Source organism: Oncorhynchus masou, chromosome 29 (assembly GCF_036934945.1).
Source record: "Oncorhynchus masou masou isolate Uvic2021 chromosome 29, UVic_Omas_1.1, whole genome shotgun sequence".
Taxonomy (NCBI): Eukaryota; Metazoa; Chordata; class Actinopteri; order Salmoniformes; family Salmonidae; genus Oncorhynchus; species Oncorhynchus masou.
This window is the reverse complement of record NC_088240.1, coordinates 66,846,844-66,873,429: the sequence shown is the minus strand read 5'-3', so window position 1 is coordinate 66,873,429 and position 26,586 is coordinate 66,846,844. Positions and strand designations below refer to the sequence as shown.

General features: G+C 43.6%; 1 pseudogene; it reads left to right on the top strand.

Moving 5' to 3' along the window:
• Nucleotides 1-2,448: 2,448 nt before the first annotated feature.
• The window catches only part of LOC135519703 (metalloreductase STEAP4-like), a 51,607-nt pseudogene continuing 27,469 nt past the window's right edge, over nucleotides 2,449-26,586 (top strand).

Genomic DNA, 26,586 nt, shown 5'->3' with positions numbered 1-26,586 from the left:
GCTCTGTCTCGGGAAAACGTGCCAAGACCACCTCCATCGGCTCTGGCCATGGAGCAGGTGTAGCCATGGGCTCTGGATTCTGCGCAGGTTTACATCAAGACCGCAGGAGATTGTCCAGCCGGATCGCCATGCTGATGAGATGGTCGAGTGACAGTTTGTCATCACGGCAGGCTAACTCCAGCTGTACCTCCTCCCGCAGTCCGTTGCGGATAACGGTGACCAGAGCCAACTCGTTCCATCCGGTGAAAGCCGCTATAGTCCGGAACTCCAGGACCCGTAGTACACAAAGCACAAAACACGCAGCACAGGCTGAGACTACGCATAGGTACTCACACGACCAACAGACATGGAAACAATAATCAACAGCCCAATGGGGAAACAAAGGGCACACTTTCACTGCAGTGCCCTTTAACTTAATCTGAGAATTTCCTGTTTTGGGACCTCAGTCAGTGGTCTCCCATGCTGGTCCTGGGAACTCAGGGTGTTGACTCCTGTTTGTGCTTTTTATGGTTATGGACTGGGGCTGGGGCTGAGACTGGAGGGTCATTGAACTGGTGGTTCGTAATAAGGGTCTGTGTGGGGTAGAGAGCAGTTCAGGTCACACGCACTGCTGACAGGCCAGCTGTAAATGACGAGATACAGAAAAAAACAACTGAAAACAGTTTTTTCTTGTCTTGTGCCCCACTCAGTAACATCAACACGGCCTCTGTCTGGTCCTTAGCTAATACCAAACAATAATAAGCCTGATCAACCTAAGTCTGATTAACTACATTAATCAGCTAACTACAAAAACTTGCAAATTCCAATAGCGGTCAAAGCCAAAACTGAAGAACCTTGTTATTATGGGAGGAAGTGGATGCATATTGTTAGTTGCCAGGTAGCAGACACTTTGCTGGTAAGGAGACAGACCAATCAGAAGGCCAGTAACTATGCCGGCGCTGTGCCCCATTATCAGTTTGTTTGTGTGTGTGTATCTGTATTTTCCCCTCCCGTCTTATGAGATAATGACTGCTGGTGAGTGGGTTTGACATGGGTTCCAGAAGAAAACCCACAAATTACAGGCTAATGTAAGACCTAGCCTCTCTTTCTCCCTCTAGCTATTTCTCTCTCTCTCTTTAATTCTTCAAATACACAAAATATTATTATATAGGACTTATAGGTCAAGGTTTAACATCATTACTCAATTCCACCTCTGAAAGCTCCTCTTCCTGTGTTCATAGAACACCATAATTGCTGTGTTTGGGTTAAGGTGAACCACAGTTCTGCTGACCTGTGATTGCTCTCTGTGGTATACTGTGGGTGGTTGGGTAGCAGTGTGTCTTTGTGTGTCTGTCTTTGTGTGGTTCATGATGTGTATGGGAGGGTTGTTTATGTCGTTCCCACACACACACTGATCACAAACACGCACACACAGAGAGAGCTCAAATCAAAATTTCTTGGCTGCGTTCACATATTTTGCAGAGGTTATCGCAGGTGCATCGAAACATTACCCTGCTTGACCATGCTGTTGGTCATGTAACTGTTTGTTACATGCAATATGTTTTGTGGACTTCACCAGACAGAGGTTGCTCTTCGGTTTTGTAATGAAAAAAAGGTCTGGTTCAATTTATTCTGCCACTGTGTCTTCATATTGTCTCAGACTTATGCCTGTATATCAAGGTCCCAAGGCATATGAACTAACCGGTTGTAGAGCAAAACCCAATTATCACAACACATAGGTTGTAAAATGGCAATGTTTTAGCTTCCCCAGTGATTTTTACCCATGCACCGCTACTAGCTTACTGTAAACTAAGCCCAGTCTAAAGCTTGGGTTCATTAATTCCACTGTGCTCTGACCCCACCTCAAGCATTTAGATTTTTCTTGCTTTCATGAAACCAGTGCTTCAAGACACTGTTCATGGTGATGTGACACAGTTCTTCAGGTATTTCACATACTGTGATTTTTTTGTGGTTACAAGCTTATTGTTGCATACACACACACACGCAAAAACCCTCCTCTTCCAACTGAGTTTCCAGCTTGGCAGAGAGACTACTCCCTTCCCTCCTCACAACAGGAGCATGCCCAGACACAAATAGAGACTCAGTGAGTAGTGTCTCAGTCAAACTTTCATCTGGGATAACTCAGAGGAGCTGCTCCAACTCTGAATATTATTGTTTTGGGACATGTAAGAAATGCAGAAACCATTTCATTGCAGGATTTGAACTACAGCAAGCTGTCCTAGCATTGATTGACAGTGCTCCATCTGGACAGTAACTCCGTCTAGAGGAGGTGTCTGTTTAAGAACTTAGCGAAGTGAAAGGGACGTTCATCCTGCGAGCTCCATTTATGTGAATGTACTTTTTTTTGTGATTGCAACTTCAGGAAGGTATTTTAATTCTTTGGTCTTTCTGACACTTTCTGTTGACTATCTACGACTCGAGGAGGTATTTGCCTGTCTCTGTTCAGGCATGACGGGTCAGGAGAGGAGTGAGGAGAAGAGTGAGTGTGTATCCCTGTCTCCGATGAGGGAGGCTGTGCCTGCCCCACCTGAGTGTGAGAGGGTGTGTGTGTTTGTGACGGGAGACCTGTGGTGCTCTCTGGGCCTGCTACAGGCGGGGTACGGGGTGGTGTTCGGCCCCACAGCAGCCTCCTACCCCACGGAGCACAGGTACATAATAAAATAGATCTGATGATGTGTTTTTACTGTGTTGTAAATGTATTTCAATGTATTTGTTTATGTTTGAAGGAGTATTTATGAATATACTGTATGTGTGTTTGTGTGTGTATCACTATGTTGATGATGTATATGCAGGTCCTGGGCCATGCTGCAGCTGCAGCTGCCCAGTCAACGCTTCTGATCTTCATCGCTGTCCAGAGACAACACTACGACTTCCTTCAGCTAAATCAGCAAAAAGGGAAAAGTAGCATATACTGTATGTTTTATTACTTTTGCAATATGTTTGAATGTCTGTTTTGCCAGTATTTAGCCAATATATTCTATGTTCCAGTGTATTTCAAATAACAAATGTATTGGTCACACACACAAGGTAAGCAGATGTTATTGAGAGTGTAGAGAAATGCTTGTGTATTTAGTCAATATAATGTATATTCCAGTTTATTTGGACAATATATTGTATGAATCAGTGTATTTGATGCCCTGTTGATTTGCAGGTGTTGGTGGACCTCAGTAACAACCTGAGGAAGAATTATTACCCAGTGGCCAACGTAGAGTACCCGTAAATGTGAGAGCTATATGGTTGTTTTTATATGTTGATTTGTATATTGATATAATGTAAATTTGGTTATATGTACATGAACAGTCTGGTCCCTGGAGCTGAGGTGGTTAAAATGCTTCAATACCTTGTCTGCTTGGAGCCTGCAGAATGGACCTTCAGATGCCAAGACATGTACACGCATCACATTTCAAGCCATGCCCATGAAACCAATTGGCTGATAGATTCAAGTCTATATACACTACATGACCAAAGGTTTGTGGACACCTGGTCGTCTAACATCTCATTCCAAAATTATGGGCATTAATATGGAGTTAGTACCCCCTTTGCTGCATTAACAGCCCCCACTCTTCTGGGCAGGCTTTCCACTACGATGGAACATTGTTGCGGGGACTTGCTTCCATTCAGCCACAAGAGCACTAGTGAGGTCGGGCAGTGATGTTGGCCGATTAGGCCTGGCTCGCTGTCAGTGTTCCAACTCCACCCAAAGGTGTTCAATGGGGTTGAGGTCAGGGCTCTGTGCAGGCCAGTCCACACCGATATCGACAAACCATTTCTGTATGGAGCTTGCTTTGTGCAAAGGGGCATTGTCATGCTGAAACAGGAATGGGCCACAAAGTTGAAATGTCAAGATTCCAGCGTTAAGATTTCCCTTCACTGGAACTTAGGGGCCTATACCGAACCGTGAAAAACAGCCCCAGACCATTATTCCTCCTCCACCAAACTTTACAGTTGCCACTATGCATAGGGGCAGGTAGCATTCTCCTGGCATCCGCCATACCCAGATTCATCCGTCGAACTGCCAGATGGTAAAGTGGGATTCATCACTTCCAGAGAATGCGTTTCCACTGCTCCAGAGTCCAACGGCGGCGAGCTTTACGCGACTCCAACCGATGCTTGGCATGGAGCGTGGTGATCTAAGGCTGGTATGCGGCTGCTCGGCCATGGAAACCTATTTCATAAAGCTTGCAGAAGTAGTTTGGTGCTTCCATAGGCAGATTGAAACTCCGTTGTGAGTGTTGCAACTGAGGACAGATGATTTTTACGCACTAAGCACTTCAGCATTCAGCTGTCCCGTTCTGTAAGCTTGTGTGGCCTACCACGTCGCGTCTGAGCCATTGTTACTCCTAGACATTTCCACTTCACAATAACAGCACTTACAGGTGACCGGGCAGCTCTAGATGGGCAGAAATTTGATGAACTGACTTCTTGGAAAGATGGCATCCTATGACGGTCCCACTTTGAAAGTCACTGAGCTCTTCAGTAATGCCATTCTACCGTCAATGTTTGTGTAAGGAGATTGCATGGCTGTGTGGTGATTTTATATGACTGTTAGCAATGGGTGTGGCTGAAATAGCCGAATACACTAATTTTAAGGGGTGTCCACATACTTTTGTATACACAGTATATATATACTGCCTTCAGAAAGTATTCACACCCCTTTACTTTTTCCACATTTTGTTGAGTTACAGCCTGAATTTAATGTATTACATTTATGTTTTCTCTCACTGGCCTACACACAATACCCCATAATGTCAAAGATCTACACTGTTTCGGCAGGATAGAACAGCAGCATCTGGTAAGACAAGGGTTGGCGGTCTATGTATATTTGTAAACAACAGCTGGTGCATGATATCTAAGGAAGTCTCAAGGTTTTGCTTGCCTGAGGTAGAGTATCTCATGATAAGCTGTAGACCACACTATGTACCTAGAGAGTTTTCATCTGTATTATTAGTAGCTGTCTATTTACCACCACACACCGATGCTGGCACTAAGACAACACTCAATGAGCTGTTTACCGCCATAAGCAAACAGGAAACTCTCATCCAGAGGCGGCGCTCCTAGTGGCCGGGGACTTTAATGCAGGGAAACTTAAATCCGTTTTACCTCATTTCTATGAGCATGTCAAATGTTCAACCGGAGGGAAAAAACTCTAGACTACCTTTACTCTACACACAGAGATGTGTACAAAGCTCTCCCTCGCCCTCCATTATGAAAATCTGACCATAATTCTATCCTCCTGATTCCTGCTTACAAGATCAAATTAAAGCAGGAAGTACCAGTGACTTGGTCAATAAAAAAAATCGGTCAGATGAAGCAGATTCTAAGCTACAGGACTGTTTTGCTAGCACAGACTGGAATATGTTCCGGGATTCTTCCGATGACATTGAGGAGTACACCACATCAATCACTGGCTTCATCAGTAAGTGCATCGATGACGTCATCCCCATAGTAAGTACATACCCCAATCAGAAGCCATGGATTACAGGCAACATACGCACTGAGCTAAAGGGTAGAGCTGCCGCTTTCTAGGAGAAGACTCTAACCTGGAAGCTTATAGAAAAATCCCACTATGCCCTCCGACGAACCATCAAACAGGCAAAGCATCAATACAGGACTTAGATCGGATCGTACTACACCTGCTTCGAAGCTCGTTGGATGTGGTAGGGCTCGCAAACTATTACAGACTACAAAGGGAATCACACCTACCAGACAAGCTAAATTAGTTTTATGCTTGCTTCACTGAAATATGCATGAAAGAATCAGCTGTTCCAGATGACAGTGTGATCACGCTCTCCGCAAACAATGTGTGTAAGACTTTTAAACAGGTCAACATTCACAAGGCCGCATGGATTACCAGGACGTGTTCCCCAAGCATGCGCTGACCAACTGCTGACCACTGACATTTCATTTATTGAACCCATTTTTCTCCCCAATTTCATGGTATCCAAATGTTTAGTAGCTACTATCTTGTCTCATCGCTACAACTCCCGTACAGGCTCGGGAGAGACTGCTGAAAGTCATGCGTCCTCTGATACACAACCCAACCAAGCCGCACTGCTTCTTAACACAGCGCCATCCAACCCGGAAGCCAGCTGCACCAATGTGTCAGAGGAACCAACCTGGCAACCTTGGTTAGCACGCACTGCGTGGGAGTTGCTGGTGTGTGACGAGACAAGGATTTCCCTACCGGCCAAACCCTCCCTAACTCAGACGACGCTAGGCCAATTGTGCCCCACGGACCCCACAGACCTCCCAGACGCGGCCGGTTACGACAGAGCCCTTAACCACTGCGCCACCCGGGAAGCTTCACTGACATTTTCAACCTCTCCCTGACTGAGTCTGTAATACCAGCATGTTTCAAGCAGACCACCATAGTCCCTGTGCCCAAGAACATTAAGGTAACCTGCCTAAATGACTACCGACCGGTAGCACTCACGTCTATAGCCATGAAAGGCTGGTCATGGCTCACATCAACACCATTATCCCAGAAACCCTAGACCCACTCCAATTTGCATACCGCCCAATAAAATCACTCAGGAAGGAACAGCTGTGCAACCTGAGGCAAGGAACAGAGCACAATTTTTTTGTTTCTCAAATCATCAATAGCTTATAGTTGCACCATGCAACCCATATATGTTTTGATTCTAAGGTTTGTATCATTCACGATTAAAGTTGCCAAGTAACTCTAAATCTATCATATAGGACCTGTTTAAAAGTATAATTTGACGCTCAACATAGCCACTTCATATGGGCACTCACTCGGTAGGCTAATGGGGAAAATATCCTTTCTATTTTATTCAGCTAAATTGAATTATATACTTTCTATAAAATCTGATAAAATAAAATAATTGAATTTATAAGCATATGTTGTCAGCTAAATGAACAAGCCTACAGCCTATGGCATAGAGCATAGCCAGATAACATGTGCCAAGGGTAGGCCAAAAAATATTCTGTTCTTCTGAAATACATTTCCTTCATATCATAATCACTGTTCCCTCAAACTGAGCAAATTTCAGGTCTGCTGAGCGCAAACTTAAACGTTGTGAACATTCTGTGCAACTTCCAGGGCTGGTTTACTGTGAACACTGAGGCTGTACCTGCTTTAAGTTTCAGTTTTAACAGTGCTCTGTGGCTATTTGGTCATAATGTAGGCCTACCAGAGTGGTCTATCATCAAAAACAATGTAGAAAATGCATCCCATAACATTTTAACAAGGAAATAGCTGTTCTATCATTCAGCCTACAGTATAAGCCAATGTGTGGTGTTCAATGTAGGCCTAGATTCCATTAGACTTTTGAAAAAACATGCAGGGCTTGACATTAACCTGTCTATCCAGACCTCCAGACAAAAAGGTGACTGAAAATGCTTTTGTGTTGTTTGATGCAAAAAACAGCTTTACAAAATAAAATGCATTATTCTTCTCAGATTGGTCTACTTAGTTTTATTCAAGCCTGTCTCAAAATGCAACACTGCCCCTTTAACTTCTTGGTGACAGGGGGCAGTATTTTCACGTCCGGATGAAATGCATGCCAAAATTCAACTGCCTGTTACTCATCCCCAGAGGATAAGATATGCATATTATTAGCAGATTTGGATAGAAAACACTCTGAAGTTTCTACAACTGTTTGAATCATGTCTGTGAGTATAACAAAACTTAATTAGCAGGTGAAACCCCGAGGACAAGCCATTAAAAAAAAATTGAGGTCACTCTCTTTTAAATAAGATTTAATTGGGAATCCAGATTTCTAAGGGACCGTCTTGCAGTTCCTACTACTTTCACTGGATGTCAACAGTCTTTAGAAATTGAGTGAGGTTTTTCCTTTATGTAATGAAGAAGTACGGCCATCTTTGTTTTCCTCCTGTATTGAACACAGATCCTCATGTCTTCAATTTTATTGATTATTTACGTTAACAAATACCTAAAGTTGTATTACATAAAACCCGCTGGTTTTATATAATCCGTTTGAATGTCAGAGGAATGCCAAGTCTCAGAAAAACAGTGTTGCAGAATCCGATGTCTCTCTGGAAGGAGATCCTTGCTCTGAGTTCGTCAAGTTTATTCACTAATGATTAATATGCTCGGTAATGGAGGACGGGTTGCCCGGCATCTCAATCTCACTAAGACCCCTCCACATCTACCTCAAGTCTTCCTCCATCTGCGTCTTCAATTCCTTCTCTCCAGTAGGACTCCCAGGCTACCCGGCGCCTCACCGAAGAGGCTAGACCATTGTTCTGCCTTCTGCCGTAGGTCGGGTGGATGGTGAATACCCAGCAATTCATATTCCAATAGTTCTACCATGTGTATGAAGTAATGCACAAAACAAACTGGGTAATAACATTTAAGAAGATTCAAAGCAATCTCACATCGGGATAATATGAGATCTGAAGAACAGTGACCCAAGATGGCCTTCCTTTCTTTAGCTGTAGCCCCAACTAGGCTTCGCAAGAGGGGCAGGTTTCTTTTTAAACGCAGAGACATAGCGGTTACTTTTTAGGAATGTACGCAGCTGGCCACTGTTCAAACACATCCCCCCCAGTTCAACCAGGTCCTTACACATCAATCATCATGACAACTTCAAAGGAATAGATGCAATATATCCAAAAAATAACACATCCTCCAACACGTGACAACATGAACAGGATGTATATTTGGATGTACATGCCCATATTTGGGCATATTTGCGTCATCCGGACATATATCAGACTTTTGATCTGCGCCGTCTACTTTATTCTCTCTCAAATCAAATCAAATTGTATTGTATTTGTTACATGCTCCGAATACAACAGGTGTAGACCTTACAGTGAAATGCTTACTTACAAACCCTTAACCAACAATGCAGTTAAGAAAAATAAGTGTAAAAATAGATAAGTAAAAAATAAATAAAGCACCCCCCCAAAAAATGCCATTAAAATCTATGTGTTGCGATAATTGCGTTGTTTTCTCTATAACTTGTTAATTCATATGGTGTGGCAGTGTAGCCTAGTGGTTAGAGCATTGGACTAGTAACCGAAAGGTTGCAAGTTCAAATCCCCGAGCTGACAAGGTATAAAATCTGTCTTTCTGCCCCTGAACAGGCAGTTAACCCACTGTTCCTAGTTAACCCACTGGCCGTCATTGAAAATAAGAATTTGTTCTTAACTGACTTGCCTATTAAGTGGTTTTGTGACTGTGATATATATAGGCCTAAAGGCTGAGACAATAAGAAGACACAGTGTCAGAATAAATTCAACCACACCTTTGTTTTATCACAAAACCAGAAAGCAACCTCTGTCCAGTGAAGTCCACAAAACATATTGCATGTACAGTAACAGACAGTTACATAACCTACAGCATGGTCAAGCAAGTTAATGTTTCTGACATTTTTGGACCACCGAACAACTATTGATTTAGAACCACAGAGAGTCGCAGAGCAAGTCGCAAAGAAAACAGGAGCTGCCTCCACTATTCCAGCACCATTTCAACATTTCAACATCATCAAATCACCTCTGCTTAGTCTAATATAGTGACAACTAAAAGATTTTAAAAAACAATTTAGTCCAATTAACACCGTAAACTAAATATGATGTGGCTGTCCATGGTTCTGATTTCTGTGTGTGCGCGTTCGTGCAAGTAGAAAAACATGTTGACTCACCGACTTGTAGAGAAACACCAATGCCATCCTCCTCTCTTTCATGCTGGCAAAACGGTCTATCACTCTGTCGTACGCTACATGCTTTTATTTTTGTTGTTTTTCTAGGCTACCTGGCTAAAATGCTTGCTCGCTAGCCTAACTACCATTCATGGGCAACGTTAGCTAGTTAACGTTAGTCTTCTACATCAAGCTACATATTGAACTTCCATCCTCTCAGGGCAGGGGCACAACAATGTATTAATTAATGGTTAGATCAAAATTGTCGTTATAATCATTGGCTAGTATGGAGAATTAAGTAAAACCACAAGTCCTAATCCCTTTCTCCATCCATGGCTAATTCCAGAAAAGGGCAATTTTTAGCAAGCTGGCTAGCTAGCCACTGGAGGATAACAACACAACCAGATGTAACAAATCAAGTTGTCTGTCAATGATGTATGCTGTCAATGGGATTTGATAGGAGTGACGCCAAATCCAAGCTGGTTTCCCTTAACACTTTTTTTGGTACGCAAGGATGATTCACAGTTGAGCTTGCTCAATTTCGCTCAACGCTGGCAAATGTTGGCAAATGTTTTATACTTTTTTTGTGAAGGGAGGCCAGATGCTCGCTGGTGTCCCTTGCCTTCAATGCTATGGGTGGCAACAATGTTATACTCGTTTGGACCAGACAGCATCAGATAGATGGCCTACATGTAGAGAGACAGAGAGGTGCTGTTTCGCTCACTTGTATGCTTTCTCCTGTGAGATCTATTCAGCCAATTGCAAATTGAAGAAAATATTCTGAAACACAGAGACGAAGGATAAATTATTTTATGTTATTTAAAAATATATTGGTACGTTTTTTGGGGAAGCCTGGTGTCATGACTTCCGCCGAAGTCGGTCCCTCTCCTTGTTCAGGTTGCGTTTGGCGGTTGACGTCATCGGTCTTCTAGCCATCCCCGCTCCACCTTTCATTTTCCATTTGTTTTGTCTTGTTTTCCTGCACACCTGGTTCACATTACCTCATTAGACTAAATGTATATTACCCTCTGATTCCCCATGTCTGTGTGTGGAATTGTTCTTTGTGTAGGGTGTTACGCTACAGGCTGGCTTGCGCTAGGTTTGTTTCAAACCTAGGTTTCTTTGTTTTGTTTATTCCGGTTCATGTTACCGTGGTTGTGCTTTGCGCTGCCTCGGCTGTGCCTTTGGGCCAGGGTGTATATTAAAGTTCTCCTGTTATCACCCATCTCTGCTCTCCTGCGCCTGACTTTCCATCAACCAGTCACTCACCCCTTTACACCTGGCTTCCCTTGGTGTCCATGAATACACACTACTGAGTGCATTTTCCACTTAGAAATTTCCGACTCGATTTACCCTTATGAAAAATGTATCAACCCCAACAAAAATTGGAATTTAATTATAATCCACATAATAATTCATATTTCCTGTTGCTGCAGGATTATTTTCCTGCTGTAGCAAACTGGCTCAAATTAAGATCCTACATCTGTATCTATGTGAGAGAGGGAAGTGATGGAGAGATTCAGTCAGAGAAAGCGAGAGAGATGTGTGAAACAGTGAGATTGTGAGGCAGAGAGCATGAGAGACAGCGTGAGAGAGTAAGAAAGAGGGAGAGAGAGAGATGATGGTTTGTCTGGGGAGAGCTGGCTGACTCTAAGCAGCAGAATGTAACGTCTTAATAGGCCAGTGCAGTTATACACACACACACACACACACACACACACACACACACACACACACACACACACACACACACACACACACACACACACACACACACACACACACACACACACACACACACACACACACACACACACACAGACGTGCAGTTTTAAAAGTCTGTTTAAAGTTCCTATTGTGCTTTAAGCAATTTAGCCTTTGGAGAGGAGCAGAGTGCATGTAGGATATTAACCCCTGGCAGTAACCTGCTCTAATTAAATTACCCTCACACACACACACATCTATAAAACACACACACTCTTCAAAAAGCGGATGAGATTAGTGAGGAGGAGGATAAGGGAGATAAATCAGATGATTACAGTGGGCGTCTGTGCTAGTGGTTTATAGTTTGGGGCGGCAGGTATCCTAGAGGTTAGAGAATTGGGCTAGTAACCAAAAGGTTGCTACATCACATCCCTGGGCTGACAAGGTAAAAATCTGTTGTTCTGCCCCTGAACAAGGCTGTTAACCCACCGTTCCTAGGCCGTCATTAAAAATAAGAATGTGTTCTTAACGGACTTGCCTAGTTAAATAAATAAAATAAATAGATAAATACTGTATTTATTGACTTTGGCTGTTTCTTATTGATTATGTATTATGTTTTGATTGCCAGTTCAGAGCAAAATGTATCACTGGTTACTGCATGCCTCCTAACATGAATCCTGAGTTGATATTTTCTTTGTAGAGATTGGCTTTTTAATGGAATATGTCACCCATCTGTGGGACTTTCTGTCCTTTGTTTCTTCTTTTGTTTCTTTTTCTTTAGCCTCAATTCAATTAATTGCAGAAAAAGGAAACAGCCCAGAATGTTTACGCAGTATTTTAAGGACAGGTGTTATTTTGTGTCCTACAGTGTATTGGAGGTGTCAAACTGTTTCTCTTGCAGACATTGTAATTGGATATTGACACAAAACCACACCTGAAATATAAAGGACATATTTGAATCCACAGTGCAGTCTCCTTTTCCTGATGAAATCTGTCTAGACTCTCTTACTTTGAATCTCCCCGAAGGTCAATTCAGGCTACCGTATTCAAAGGGTGTGTGTTTTTGTGTGTGCCATGCTGAGGAGCACTGTTGTGGTGAGACAGGAGACTGTCTGGGAAAATGCTGGACTGGAGAGTGCGGTTAGCAGCACGTCAGCAGCTGTCATTCACAAACACATATATACATATACATATACATATATATACACAATGCTGCTGTCAAGCACTGACAAATTGAGAGACAGTGCCAGGTAACTCCCATTCAACACACACACACACATTACTCATGAGTCCATCATATTTGAGCTATCCCTCTCTCTTTGTCCTGCTGTTTTAAGCTGTCAGTGTCTGATCCACCTGTAACAGAGATGAGTGAGTGTGTGTGTGTGTGTGTGTGTGTGTGTGTGTGTGTGTGTGTGTGTGTGTGTGTGTGTGTGTGTGTGTGTGTGTGTGTGTGTGTGTGTGTGTGTGTGTGTGTGTGTGTGTGTGTTGGTATTGGTTCATACCACCCACTCCTCTATGTAGGAACCTCTTCCATAGACACAGCTATACATCTTGTATAACATTTACTGATCTGTTTTATAAAAGGCCATAGTGGATCATGAATGTAGTCACAGCCTAACACATTGCCTTGTAATCAGAGGGTTTTTCCTGTTTAATATATATATTTTTAAATAAATAAGTTTGTAAAAAACAATCACTTTGGCACTAATTTCGGAACCTTGATGTCATTTTTCAAAACTCACAACCAATGATCAAAATGGACATTTTTCAATTTCTTCAATTTATTTTTCCAATTTCTTGGATACAATACACAAAGCTAAGATCATTTGTTCATTGAACTAAAATCACCTGTTCAAAATGACAACTTAAAACCTGTTAAGGCTCGGGACAATACTGCCCCCTTTGGATGAATTGCGTGCCCATAGTAAACTGAAAAAAAATGTCCAAAATTGCTAATATATGCATATAATAATTATTATTGAATAGAAAACTCTAAAGCTTCTAAAACCGTTTGAATTATGTCTGTATGTATAGCAGAACTCACAGGGCAGCCAATCTCCCAAACTGGTTTTGTCATACAGAAAGTTGGGCCAACATTGATGTCATCGCCCCAACCTTTCCAACCAGCTAAGGATCTGGGAACAGTTTCTATGTCTTCCGCGAGATGTCCTCTTTCAGTAGTGCATTTAATTGTGCAAACCCCACGAGCTTTGACCCTTTGGCAGGCACAATTGTGAGTGTTGCGAGAAAATACATGCACTTTCAGGCGCGCGTTGGGCACAGAGCTCCCTTTGTTCCAACTTGCATGAGAAGAAGTCAGTTTGTCCGGCCAAATTGAGAATTGTTTTATACGTTAATAACATCCTAAAGCTTGATTCTGCACTTAGTTTGACCAGTTTAGTCGACATATATGTAATTTTGAAGTTTTGATGCGCAACTGTTCGGGACCAGAAGTCATTTTGGATGCATTTCAGCTGAAACTGTTAGCATATGCTAATACAAAGACACACGACTTGAAACCAAACGATGTATTGGGTAAGTATGACTCCTTCCACTACATTCTGATCGAAGACCATCAAAGGTAAGGGAATATTTATGTTGTAATTTTGTGTTTCTGTTGACTCCAACATAGCGGAGAAATATTGCTTATGTCTGAGCGCCGTCTCAGATTATTGAATAGTGAAGGATTTCTGTAACGTTAAAAATAAATGTGACAAAGCGATTGCATTAATAACGTGTTCACACTACAGGTTCTCCAAGGGGTACCACACCCCCCCGCTCAACTCAAACCGTGGCGCACAGAATGCAAAAATATTCTTAGAAATATTTCACCTCCACACATTATCAAGTCCAATAGCTCAAATGAAAGACAAACACCTTGTTCATCAACCCAGCGAGTCAGATTTCTAAAATGTTTTACGGCTAAAAAACATAGCACATATGTATGTCAAACCACCACAAAGACACAGACGATATGTAGCCATTTTGTCGAACAAAAGATGCAATCACAAACGCAGGATTAAAAGAAAAATAATTCACTAACCTTTTGAAAATCTTCAACAGATGACAGTAATAGGACATGTTACACAGTACATTTATGTTTTTTTCAATAATATGCAATTTATATCCATAAATCTCCGTTTACATTGACGCCATGTTCAGAAAATGCTAAAAAATGTCAGGAGAAATTATAGATAGCTCCGCCAGATAACAGCAATACACATCATAAACTTTAACTAAATATACATGTTCTACATATAGTTAGAAAGATACACTGCTTCTTAAAACCTCTTGGGGCTAGGGGGTGGAATTTTCACTTTTGAAAAATTGCGTGCCCAATTTCAACTTCCTGATACTCATGCCAAGAATATAAGATATGCATATTATTCATAGATTTGGATAGAAAGCACTCTGAAGTTTAACACTGTTTGAATCATGTCTGAGTAACAGAACTTATGTAGCAGGCAAAACCCCGAGGACACACCGTTCAGATTAATTTTTTTTAGGTCTCTGCTCAGTGAGTTCTTGTTGGAAAATGATATTTCTTAGGAACTGGTTTTCAGTTCAAGGTTTCTTTAAGGATATGAATGCACAATGCAATGTTTTGAACATTGGACAGCCTGTGTGTCACGCCCTGGTCTAAGTTTTTTTGTGATTTCGTTAATTAGTTGGACAGGCCAGGGTGTGACATGGGTTTATGTTGTTGTATTTCATAGTGGGGTTTTTGTAGTATTTGGGATTGCGGCTAAGTAGGGGTGTTGTATAGGCTTGGCTGCCTGAGGCGGTTCTCAATCAGAGTCAGGTGATTCTCGTTGTCTCTGATTGGGAACCGTATTTAGGTAGCCAGGGTTTCACTTTGTATTTCGTGGGTGATTGTTCCTGTCCTTAGTGTCTTGATGTCCTTGTGCTGTGTTAGTTGACACCAGTTTAGGCTGTTTCGGTTTTCATTTCGTTTATTTGTTTTTGTAGTGTTTTGTATTGATTCGTGTTACGTTTGTTTTATTAAACATGGATCACAATAGACACGCTGCAGTTTGGTCCGACTCTCCTTCACCTTATGAAAACCGTGACACTGTGTTACAAGTGATGACCGTTTTGAGTTTGTCTAGTTTTGAAAAAAGACCACAAGGTTCTGAAATTAGTGCCAAATGTGATTGTTAAAAACTGTTGTTCCGCTGTAATAGTTGTGTTACGAATCCCTTTTGGCCCGACAGTCTAGGGGGGATGGTAATGAGACCCGTAACATAACTCATGCAAATTATAATAGTGACAAAGCAAAAGTGTGAACAAAATTACCAGGACAACTGAAATCTACCGTCAAACTCAAGGTTTATTTGAAAACACACAGTAATGGGGGGAGCAGGAAAAGGGGCTGAGCTGGACCCAAGGAAAGAAACAATAAGTATTAAAAAAAACCTAAGCTAGACTAGCCTACTTTAACAACAGCTAACTAACCAAAAATACAGTGGGTGGTCCGCCCAGTTCTAACTAGTGTATTTAACAAAGTCTACCTACGGGTAGTGTATGCCCATGGGCGACTTGTCTTGGTTCCCCCTTCTCCCACCAGCAAACAAGCAAACACCATAACCAAAATCAATACTCACAGGTGAGGACAAAGTGATATAGAGGTGCTAAAACAAAAGAGAACTCAATACATAAAGAGAGATAGAGACATAGTGGGAGAGAGTGAAACATAGCGATTTACAGAGAGATTGAGCTCCAGAGCAAACAACTGACAGGGTTTTTAAACCAAGGGAAGGGAACTGTGATAGGGTAGGAAACAGGAGGAGGTGTGTCTTCTGATTGATGATTGATTGGTGACTGATTGGGAAGTGATGATTTTCACCTGTGAGTGGGAGAAGGAGAGAAAAGAACACAGGATACATACACACAGGATACCTGTATCCGTAACAATGATTATGACTCTAGATTGCAGGAAAAAGCTATGTTAGGTGTTTGAAAAATGCTAAGTTCTACAACTACCAGCCATCCATACTTTGTACCCCTTAGATGTTTGGGGCGAATTACACCTCTGCTTATAATTATGTATTATCCATGATATACAGTGCTGTTAAAAAAGTATTTGCCCCCCTTCTAATGTTCTCAAGTTTTGTATACGGAATTCAAAACTAATATTGGATGAGATGGGTCCCATTATGTCTGCCGAAAACCAAACACTCCATTCCAAAGTAAGAACCTCAGACCAACGGTCAAGCGTGGTGGTGGTAGTGTTATGATTTGAGGATGCTTTGCTGCCTCAGGAACTGGATGACTTGCCTTAATAGAAGGGACGTTGAATTCTGCTCTGTATCAGACCATCCGTCTGTGAGCTGAAACTGAAGCACAGCTGCGTAATGCAGCAAGACAATGATCCCAAATACACAATCAAGTCTACATGAAAATGGTTAAAAAGCAACACATTTGAAGTTTTGGAAGGGCCTAGTCAAAGTCCAGACCTAATCCCAATGGAGATGTTGTGGGAGCACTTAAAAGGAGCAGTTGATCCTTGAAAACCCACAAATGTTGCTGAGCTAAAGCAGTTCTGCATGCAAGAGTGGGCCAAAATTCCCCCACAGCGATGTGAGAGACTGATCAACAACTACAACAACTACACAAACCATTATTGAGTGTAAGGGGGCAATTACTTTTTCACACAAGGGAATTGGGTGTTGAATAAATTTAAATAAATAAATAACCAAAAAAATGACACTTATTTTATTTGTAAACTCAGGTTCCCTTTATCTAATATTAGGTTTTGGTTGAAGATCTGATAAGATCTGATAACAAAAATTGAGAAAATCAGAATGGGGGCACATACTTTTTCACGGCGCTGTAACACATTCTCAAACACATTATGGCAATAAACTCTGAACAGAGACAAAGTTTATAGTTTACCGTAATAATAAAAAGATCTGGAGAGCAGATGGAAAAACAGGAGAAATGGGAGTATGTGTTTTCTTGTGTCCACTGGGCAGCTCAATGCTGAAACTTAATCATCACAAACGAACATACACACATGCTCACTGCGCATACTCACACACATGTACAGTGCCTTGCGAAAGTATTCGGCCCCCTTGAACTTTGCGACCTTTTGCCACATTTCAGGCTTCAAACATAAAGATATAAAACTGTATTTTTTTGTGAAGAATCAACAACAAGTGGGACACAATCATGAAGTGGAACTTCAAACTTTTTTAACAAATCAAAAACTGAAAAATTTGGGGGTGCAAAATTATTCAGCCCCTTTACTTTCAGTGCAGCAAACTCTCTCCAGACGTTCAGTGAGGATCTCTGAATGATCCAATGTTGACCTAAATGACTAATGATGATAAATACAATCCACCTGTCACGGCTTGGTCTTAGTATTTTGTGTTTTAGTTAATTAGTTGGTCAGGCCAGGGTGTGACATGGGTTTATTGTTTGTTGTATTCTTAGTGGGGTTTTTTGGTTATTGGGATTGTAGCTGATTAGGGGTGTGTGTTACATAGGTTTGGCTGCCTCTCAATCAGAGTCAGGTGATTCTCGTTGTCTCTGATTGGGAACCGTATTTAGGTAGCCTGGGTTTCGCTTTGTATTTCGTGGGTGATTGTTCCTGTCTCTGTGTAGTGTTCACCAGACAGTTTCGGTCACTTTTGGATTTTCGTTTTTTTGTATTGGAAGAAGAAGAGTACGAGCGCCATTCTCCTTGCGGAGATGGTGCTAAATACATCATCACGGTCGGTCCCTGGGATTGGGCTGGCTAACACGATTTGTTTTGCTTGGAAGGAAAAGGAGTTGGAGCCTTTAGGACGAGAATCTTTTGGAAGGATTATATTGATGGGGATTCTAAAGCTGACGGTGAAGGACGTGTTTTGTTTCCAAGGCAACTCGTTGGAGGGAGCATACAACGTCGCGCTATATACGGAAGAAAAACATGATGATATCCTGAGAAGGTGTCAGGACCCGGTTTCGAACCTGGGTCTCCGGAGTGAGAAACAGTCACTTAACCAACTGAGCCACGAATAGACAGCAGAACCCAGAAGATGAGGCAGACACAGCAGTACTTAAGACGGTGTATTTAATAAAGAAAAAATCCTAAAATACAAAAAATGGCAAATCCAAAAGGTGGTAGGTAAAACAAAAAGACCTCAAAAGAAACTCACCAAAAATAAACAAAAACAAAAACAAAAAACAGAATACCACAAGAACGTCACCCGGAATCGACAAGAGCACACAGAACACTAGGGCAGGGTGCTAACATACAAACACAGAGCACAGAACTGAGGGAAACAAAGGGTTTAATACAATCAGGGGAAACGAGACACAGGTGCAAATAATAATGGGGATCAAGGGAAAAACATAGGGACAAAAAGCACAATGGGGGCATCTACTGACCAAAACCCGGAACAACCCTGGCCAAATCCTGACAGAAGGGCAAGAGCAGTGGGAGGTGAGAGGCCGATGTGCCACTACGAAATATCAAGTCTGGCGAAGAATAACTTTAGGGTTGTAACTGTTAACATGTACAACCCTTACGTTAAGGATGAAGAGGTGAGGGCTTTTCTGGGGAGATACATGGATAACGTTTCCTCAGCTAGGCACCTCAAAGACTCCCTTGGGTTTTGGAATGAGAGGAGAGGTTTCCAGGCCCTCCTCAGGGAGGACCCAAAGGGACATGGTGGCTACCTCCATCCTCCTGCTATGTTCTCCCTTGGGGCTGACAGGGGGACATTGTTTTATGCACGTCAGCCCCCATTTTGCAGGCGCTGTATGGCCTATGGTCACATTTTCGCCTCGTGCAGCATGAGAAAATGCAGATTTTGTGGATCTGAGGATCACGAGGCGAGGGATTGTGACAAGCCTAAGACATGCCATGGGTGTGGCTCGTCAGCACACCTGTGGCGGGGTGCCCGGCCTGTCAGAGGTCATATGCGTCTGCGGCTGGGGGGGGAGCAGGAGCGGGGGATGGGGGAAGAAGAGGAGGGGAGGAAACACGCCTCATGACAAGAATACAAGTCCAGAGGGGAAGGCCACAAGGAAGGAAGAGGAGCAAGAAGCGGCGGATGGAAGAGAGAAGGAAACGGAAGGCACGGGAGTAGGAGAACCAGGAAAAGCGGTGGAAGAAGGCAACCGACTGGAGGAGCATGAGAGAGAAGAAAGCAAGGGAGGAGTGGTGGAGAAGGAGACGGTGGAAGAGAAAGTGGACTGGGGGAAAGTGACATGGTGGAAGAGATGAGGGGTATGGTGGAGGAGCTGGCGGGGGGGGTATCTCTCCACTGCCGCCATCACCAAAGAAGAGAATGAAGAGGAGGGTGCGATTGGCCGACAGTGAGGGGGAGGGGAGGCCAAGAGAGTGATGGGGGTGGGAGAAACCTCTGGGTTGCTGCTGGTTTCCCAAGACTCTCAACTTCATTTGGGTGGGGACACACCTAACAAGACTCAGGACTGGGTACAGGAGGAGGTGGGGAGTTTTTGTTTGGGGACTCAGCCTCCCCAATTTTTTTCCAAACCAGCTGCAACACTGGGGAGGGGAGGATTGTGGGGGTAGACCCAGGGTGCAGGGCACCCCGAAGCCAAACACTATTCCTGCATCCTGGGATGGTGTGATGGAGGAAGTGGGGGGGATGTCGGGATTACGGATGGTGTTCTCACCGGTAGATATGGAGCAGGGGAGCATCGGGTGAGTCTCCTGTTTTTGTTTTTTTCTGTCTGAGTTTAGAATTTGTGTGTATTACATGTTTTTTTTTTTTCATGGAGTCTAATTTCACTTTTGTTAGTTTAAATGTAAGGGGTTTAAGAGATATTGTTAAGAGGAGGGTGGTTTTTAGTTATTTGGAGGGTGTGGGTTTTGATTTTTGTTTTTTTACAGGAGGTTCACCTGAGGGATGGAGGGGATGTTAGTAGATTTAAGAGGGAGTGGGACAAGGGGGAGTCGGTTTGGGGTGTAGGGGGGTGCACTCATCGGGGGTAGGAATTTTGTGTGGGCACAGGGAGGTAAAAGTGGAGGATTCATTTGTGGTAATGCAGGGGAGGGTTATAGGGGTGGATGTCACGATAAGGGATTGTAAATTTAGATTAGTGGTGGTGTATGGGCCACAGGTGGTGGCAGACAGGAAGGAGATGGTGGACTGTCTGACACCCCTGTGTGTCACAAATAGGAAATTAGTGATAGGGGGATTTTAATACAGATTTAGGAAGAGGGGGATAACAGTGCAGGCGCCATTGCTAGGGTAATGGCTTGCCATGGTCTGGTAGATGGTGGTATGCACACTACTCCGAAAATGGACGGTCCTACATGGCGTAACTCCAGGGGGGTTGAGCGGAGGCTCGATTATATTTTTGTACCCAGGTCTTTGGGAAAGTTGTCTGGGCGGCTGTTGCCTGTTTTCTTTTCGGATCACGACGGGGTGCTCCTGCAGGTGGGGTCGTCGGTCTGCCTCTTTGGTAAGGGGTACTGGAAGCTAGATCGGATGTGCTGGAGGAGCAGGTTTTTGTTGACGGGTTTTATGTTTTCTTTAGGAGGCTTGAGGGTCTCCGGTCCATGTGCGAGGGGGTGTTAGAGTGGTGGGAATTAGTTAAGGTGAGGATTAGGGCTTTTATAATAGGGTATTGCAAGAGGAAAAAAAGGGAGGAGAGGAGGGAGGTGGATCGTATCCAAAGGTTAATTGAACTCGAATACGAGGCAGGCAACCTCGGCGGGTCGTTTGACTGGGAGAGATCCTCAACCCTAAAGGCGCAGCTCAGGGAGTTGCAGGAGCGGAAGGCTCGAGCTTTCCTGGAGCGTGCGCATAGCGGCTTTCTAGAACATAATGAGACTTGTTCTGCTATGTTCTTTAACTTCTTGAAACTCCCCAACCCGGATCCGGGTTTGTGACTAAGCCTCAGGCTCATTAGCATAACGCAACGTTAACGATTTCTGAAAATGCATGGTAAAATTAAAATAATGCGTTTGCTCTCAAGCTTAGCCTTTTCTTAACAACACTGTCATCTCAGATTTTCAAAATATGCTTTTGAACCATAGAAATGGACTAATTTGGTAAGAGTATGCAAAGCTAGATAGCATTTTGTGTAGCATGTAGCACGCAACATTTTCACAAAAGCCAGATAACCAAATTAATAAAATCATTTACCTTTGAAGAGCTTCTGATGTTTTCAATGAGGATGCCACATACCAGATGCGCAGTGTTTCCTGAAATGTGTTTGTGTAGAACACTTGTTTTCTACATTGCGCCTGGCTGCCGAAACGAACCGAAAATGCATTAACGTGAAACTTTTTCCGGATTAACTACATAATATCGGAAACATGGCAAACGTTGTTTGGAATCAATCCTCAAGGTTTTTTTCACATATCTCTTCATTGACATGCAGTTCGTGGAAGCTTGCTTCCCTCTCTGTGTCCCATGGAAAAATACTGGCAGGTGACTTTTGCGCACTTAGGACACCGGACACACGCTGGAAAAGGGAAGGTGCCTGGGATGGATGGGCTGCCGGCTGAGTTTTATCTCAAGTTTTGGGGTATACTTGGACCAATGGTCCTCGAAGTCTTGAAGGCCATCCTTGAGACGGGGGTCCCGGGGGGATCAATGGCTGTTGGTGTGCTGTCACTTTTATATAAGAAGGGGGAAGTAACTGACCTTGGCAACTGGTGGCCGTTGACCATGCTGTGTGTTGATTACAACCTACTTGCAAAGGTTTTAGCGGACCGGTTACGCACAGCCCTTCCCTACGTCGTTCATGAGGATCAGACGTGCGGGGTAGAGGGCCGCTCTATTAGATGGAACCTACAGTTAATCAGGGACTCCATTGCTTGGGTTGAAGATAGAGGACTGCCTTTTATGGTAGCAGCGCTAGATCAGGCGAAAGCCTTTGATCGCGTGAATAGATCCTTTTTATTCAGAGTGTTAGGTAGATTAGGATTTGGGGAGAAGTTTATAGGATGGATTCGTACATTATATGTCGGAGCGGGGTGCCGAGTTAGTGTAAATAGTCACTTGGGTGACGTTTTTGACCTCTCGTCTGTGGTCAGGCAGGGGTGCCCACTCTCGGCTCTCCTCTTCGTTCTGTACATGGAGCCTCTGGGGGCTGCCATTAGGGCAGACACAGGGGTGGAAGGTCTGCTGATCCCTGGAAGTGGTGGACTGCGTGTTAAGATGACGCAGTACGCTGACGACACTTCCTTGTTGTTGTGCAAGGACTCGTGCCTGACAAGGTCCCTTGCCATCTTTGGGGATTTCACTCGAGCGTTGGGAGCAGTTCTGAATCATGCAAAGTCTTCCGTCAAGTTTTTCGGAAGATGGCGCGGTATAACGGATGTGCCTGGGGGGTTATCTCTCTGTGAGGGGGCCCTGAGGATTCTCGGGGTCCATTTTGAGACCTCCGGCTCTGCGACGCTAAACTGGAACATGCGTATTGCAGTGGTACAGAGGAAGCTAGCAATGTGGAAAGCTAGGTATTTGTTTTTTATGGGCAAAGTCCTGGTCCTAAAGGTGGATGTGTTGCCGTCGCTTTTGTATTTGGCATACATCTACCCATTGCCGGCTTGTCTGAGAAGGCCTCTAGTGAAGCTTGTGTTTCAGTTTATGTAGAGTGGCAGGTATGAGTGGGTCGCCAGGGCACGCATGATCTGTCCCATCGGGGAGGGAGGTAGGGGGGTACCACATTTCCCCCTCAAGCTGGACACAATTTTTGTTTCTTTCTTGTTAACGGAGCTTGCTCAGCCAGTGATACACCCGTCCGGTTAACTTCTGCGGGTATTTTTCTCGTATCAGGCGAGAAGCATAATGGTGTGGTCTAACACGGGTCCTCGGGCGGAACAGCTGCCGTGGCACTTTGGTCATGCGGCCAAGTGGCTGCGTGCGCACCCAGAGGTTGAAGTTGCCCGAGTAGGTTTAGATCATAGGCACCTGTACGAGGAGGTCAGAAAGGCAGAGAGTCCGGCGCCTGTAGTAGGCATCTCGGAAGTGGTCTGGGAGGGAGTGCAGGTGCGGGGTCTGGACAACAGGCTCAAGGACCTGAATTGGTTGAGCCTTCATAAGTGTTTGCCGGTACGTTCCATCTTGTACCGGTATAGTTTAGTGCAATCCCCCACCTGTCCAAGATCCTCTTGTGGCAGGGAGGAGACTGTGCGCCATGTCTTTTGGGACTGTGCCTTTGCCGGAGTAGTATGGGCTAGGGCACGGGTGTTGTTAGGTTTGGTAAAGGGGGATTTTGTATTGACGTGGGCCAGGTTAGAGAGGGGTGTAGGGAGAGTGAGAGGGACGGATAGGGACAGGTTTCTGCTCTGGCTTCTCATGAGTCTCTTTAAACGGGGGCTGTGGGAAGCAAGGCTGAACATGGAGAAGACAGGGAGAGATTGGGGGGTGGAAGGGATAGTGAGGACAGTGGAAGGAGATTTGAGGGGGAGGATGAAGAGGGAGGAGAGGAAGTGGGGGCAGCATGCTGCTCGGGAGAGGTGGAAGGGGGGTTTAGGGCTGGGTGTCATTTAGATTTGTAAGAGGATAGATTAGGGACGGGGAGATAGGGAAAGGTATTTTGTAGGGTGACGGGGAGGGAAGATGCTCCCCTGAGGTTTTGTTTGGGGTTTATGTTTAGTTTAATTTAATTAGTTTAATTAAAAATACCATTATTTGTGTATGTATGTAAATTATGATTTGTAAAGAATGAATGGTATTGAAGATAATAAATTATTTTTTATAAAAATAAAAAAAATAGGCTGTAATAGGTTTCACGTTCCGTTTTGTTGTTTTGTATTTATTAGTTATTTCATGTATAGTTCCGTTGTTTGTTTCACTAATAAACATGAGTAACCAACACGCTGCATTTCGGTCCGACTTTCTTGCGACAAACGAAGAACGTCGTTACACCACCTGTGTGTAATCAAGTCTCCGTATAAATGCACCTGCACTGTGATAGTCTCAGAGGTCCGTTAAAAGCGCAGAGAGCATCATGAAGAACAAGGAACACACCAGGCAGGTCCGAGATACTGTTGTGAAGAAGTTTAAAGCCGGATTTGGATACAAAAAGATTTCCCAAGCTTTAAACATCCCAAGGAGCACTGTGCAAGCGATAATATTGAAATGGAAGGAGTATCAGACCACTGCAAATCTACCAAGACCTGGCCGTCCCTCTAAACTTTCAACTCATACAAGGAGAAGACTGATCAGAGATGCAGCCAAGAGGCCCATGATCACTCTGGATGAACTGCAGAGATCTACAGCTGAGGTGGGAGACTCTGTCCATAGGACAACAATCAGTCGTATATTGCACAAATCTGGCCTTTATGGAAGAGTGGCAAGAAGAAAGCCATTTCTTAAAGATATCCATAAAAAGTGTCGTTTAAAGTTTGCCACAAGCCACCTGGGAGACACACCAAACATGTGGAAGAAGGTGCTCTGGTCAGATGAAACCAAAATTGAACTTTTTGGCAACAATGCAAAACGTTATGTTTGGCGTAAAAGCAACACAGCTCATCACAATGAACACACCATCCCCACTGTCAAACATGGTGGTGGCAGCATCATGTTTTGGGCCTGCTTTTCTTCAGCAGGGACAGGGAAGATGGTTAAAATTGATGGGAAGATGGATGGAGCCAAATACAGGACCATTCTGGAAGAAAACCTGATGGAGTCTGCAAAAGACCTGAGACTGGGACGGAGATTTGTATTCCAACAAGACAATGATCCAAAACATAAAGCAAAATCTACAATGGAATGGTTCAAAAATAAACATATCCAGGTGTTAGAATGGCCAAGTCAAAGTCCAGACCTGAATCCAATCAAGAATCTGTGGAAAGAACTGAAAACTGCTGTTCACAAATGCTCTCCATCCAACCTCACTGAGCTCGAGCTGTTTTGCAAGGAGGAATTGGAGAAAAAAATTCAGTCTCTCGATGTGCAAAACTGATAGAGACATACCCCAAGCGACTTCCAGCTGTAATTGCAGCAAAAGGTGGCGCTACAAAGTATTAACTTAAGGGGGCTGAATAATTTTGCACGCCAATTTTTCAGTTATTGATTTGTTAAAAAAGTTTGAAATATCCAATAAATGTCGTTCCACTTCATGATTGTGTCCCACTTGTTGTTGATTCTTCACAAAAAAATCCAGTTTTATATCTTTATGTTTGAAGCCTGAAATGTGGCAAAAGGTCGCAAAGTTCAAGGGGGCCGAATACTTTCGCAAGGCACTGTAACTACACACACACACACACACACACACGCCCACACGCGCACGCGCACACGCACACGCACACGCACACTCACACACACACATACACACACACACACACACACGCACACACACACACACACACACACACACACACACGCACACACGCACACACACACACACACACAAAAAAATGCACAGAAAACACACATGCACACACTCACTCATGCACATACAAAAGCACATTCAAATAGACAGGCATGCACGCACTCACTCATATAGGCTTATACATATACCAGAGATACACACACACACACACACACGCGCACACACACACACACACACACACACACACACACACACACACACACACACACACACACACACACACACACAGAATAACTTTGTTCTGCATTCTCCCTCTCTTCTCCTGCAGTCATGGATCACGGGAGGTCAGGGAGACAAAACATAGTCTAATATAGAAGGAGAATGCAGGACCACAGCCTTGGGGAGTGAGAAACAGCAGGTGTGCGTGTGTGTGTGTGTGTGTGTGTGTGTGTGTGTGTGTGTGTGTGTGTGTGTGTGTGTGTGTGTGTGTGAGATGGGGAGAGAGGGACAGAGAAAACGACATTGGTGAAATGAATAGTGCACTTCTTTCCCCAAATGAAAGTGGCTCTCATATTTGGGGAGAAAGTGATGGGGTGTGAAGAAAACCCATCTGAAGGAGGGAGGGATGCCAGTATCCCTGATGAGATGACAAAGGCCCACAAACAGAAAACGAATCAGGGAGAAAAGCAGACAGATTGTATAAAAGCCAAGTGTTCCCTATGAGTCTGTTCGAAACTTTACTCATTGTTACATGTAATACACATAAATAATGTATCCGTCAAAAATATCAAACTTCCAGTTTACGCTGGAACCAAATTCTGGTTCATGCAAAACCAAATTCATACGAGGTTTTAAAAAATGTATTCTATTTGACAAAACATTCCATGATGTTCAGTGTTGCAGGGTTACACATTGCTTGAACGGTCATAACCATGTCATAATATGCCATAACAGCTGACATAACTTGTCATAATATGGTCATAACACTGTCATGACACATATT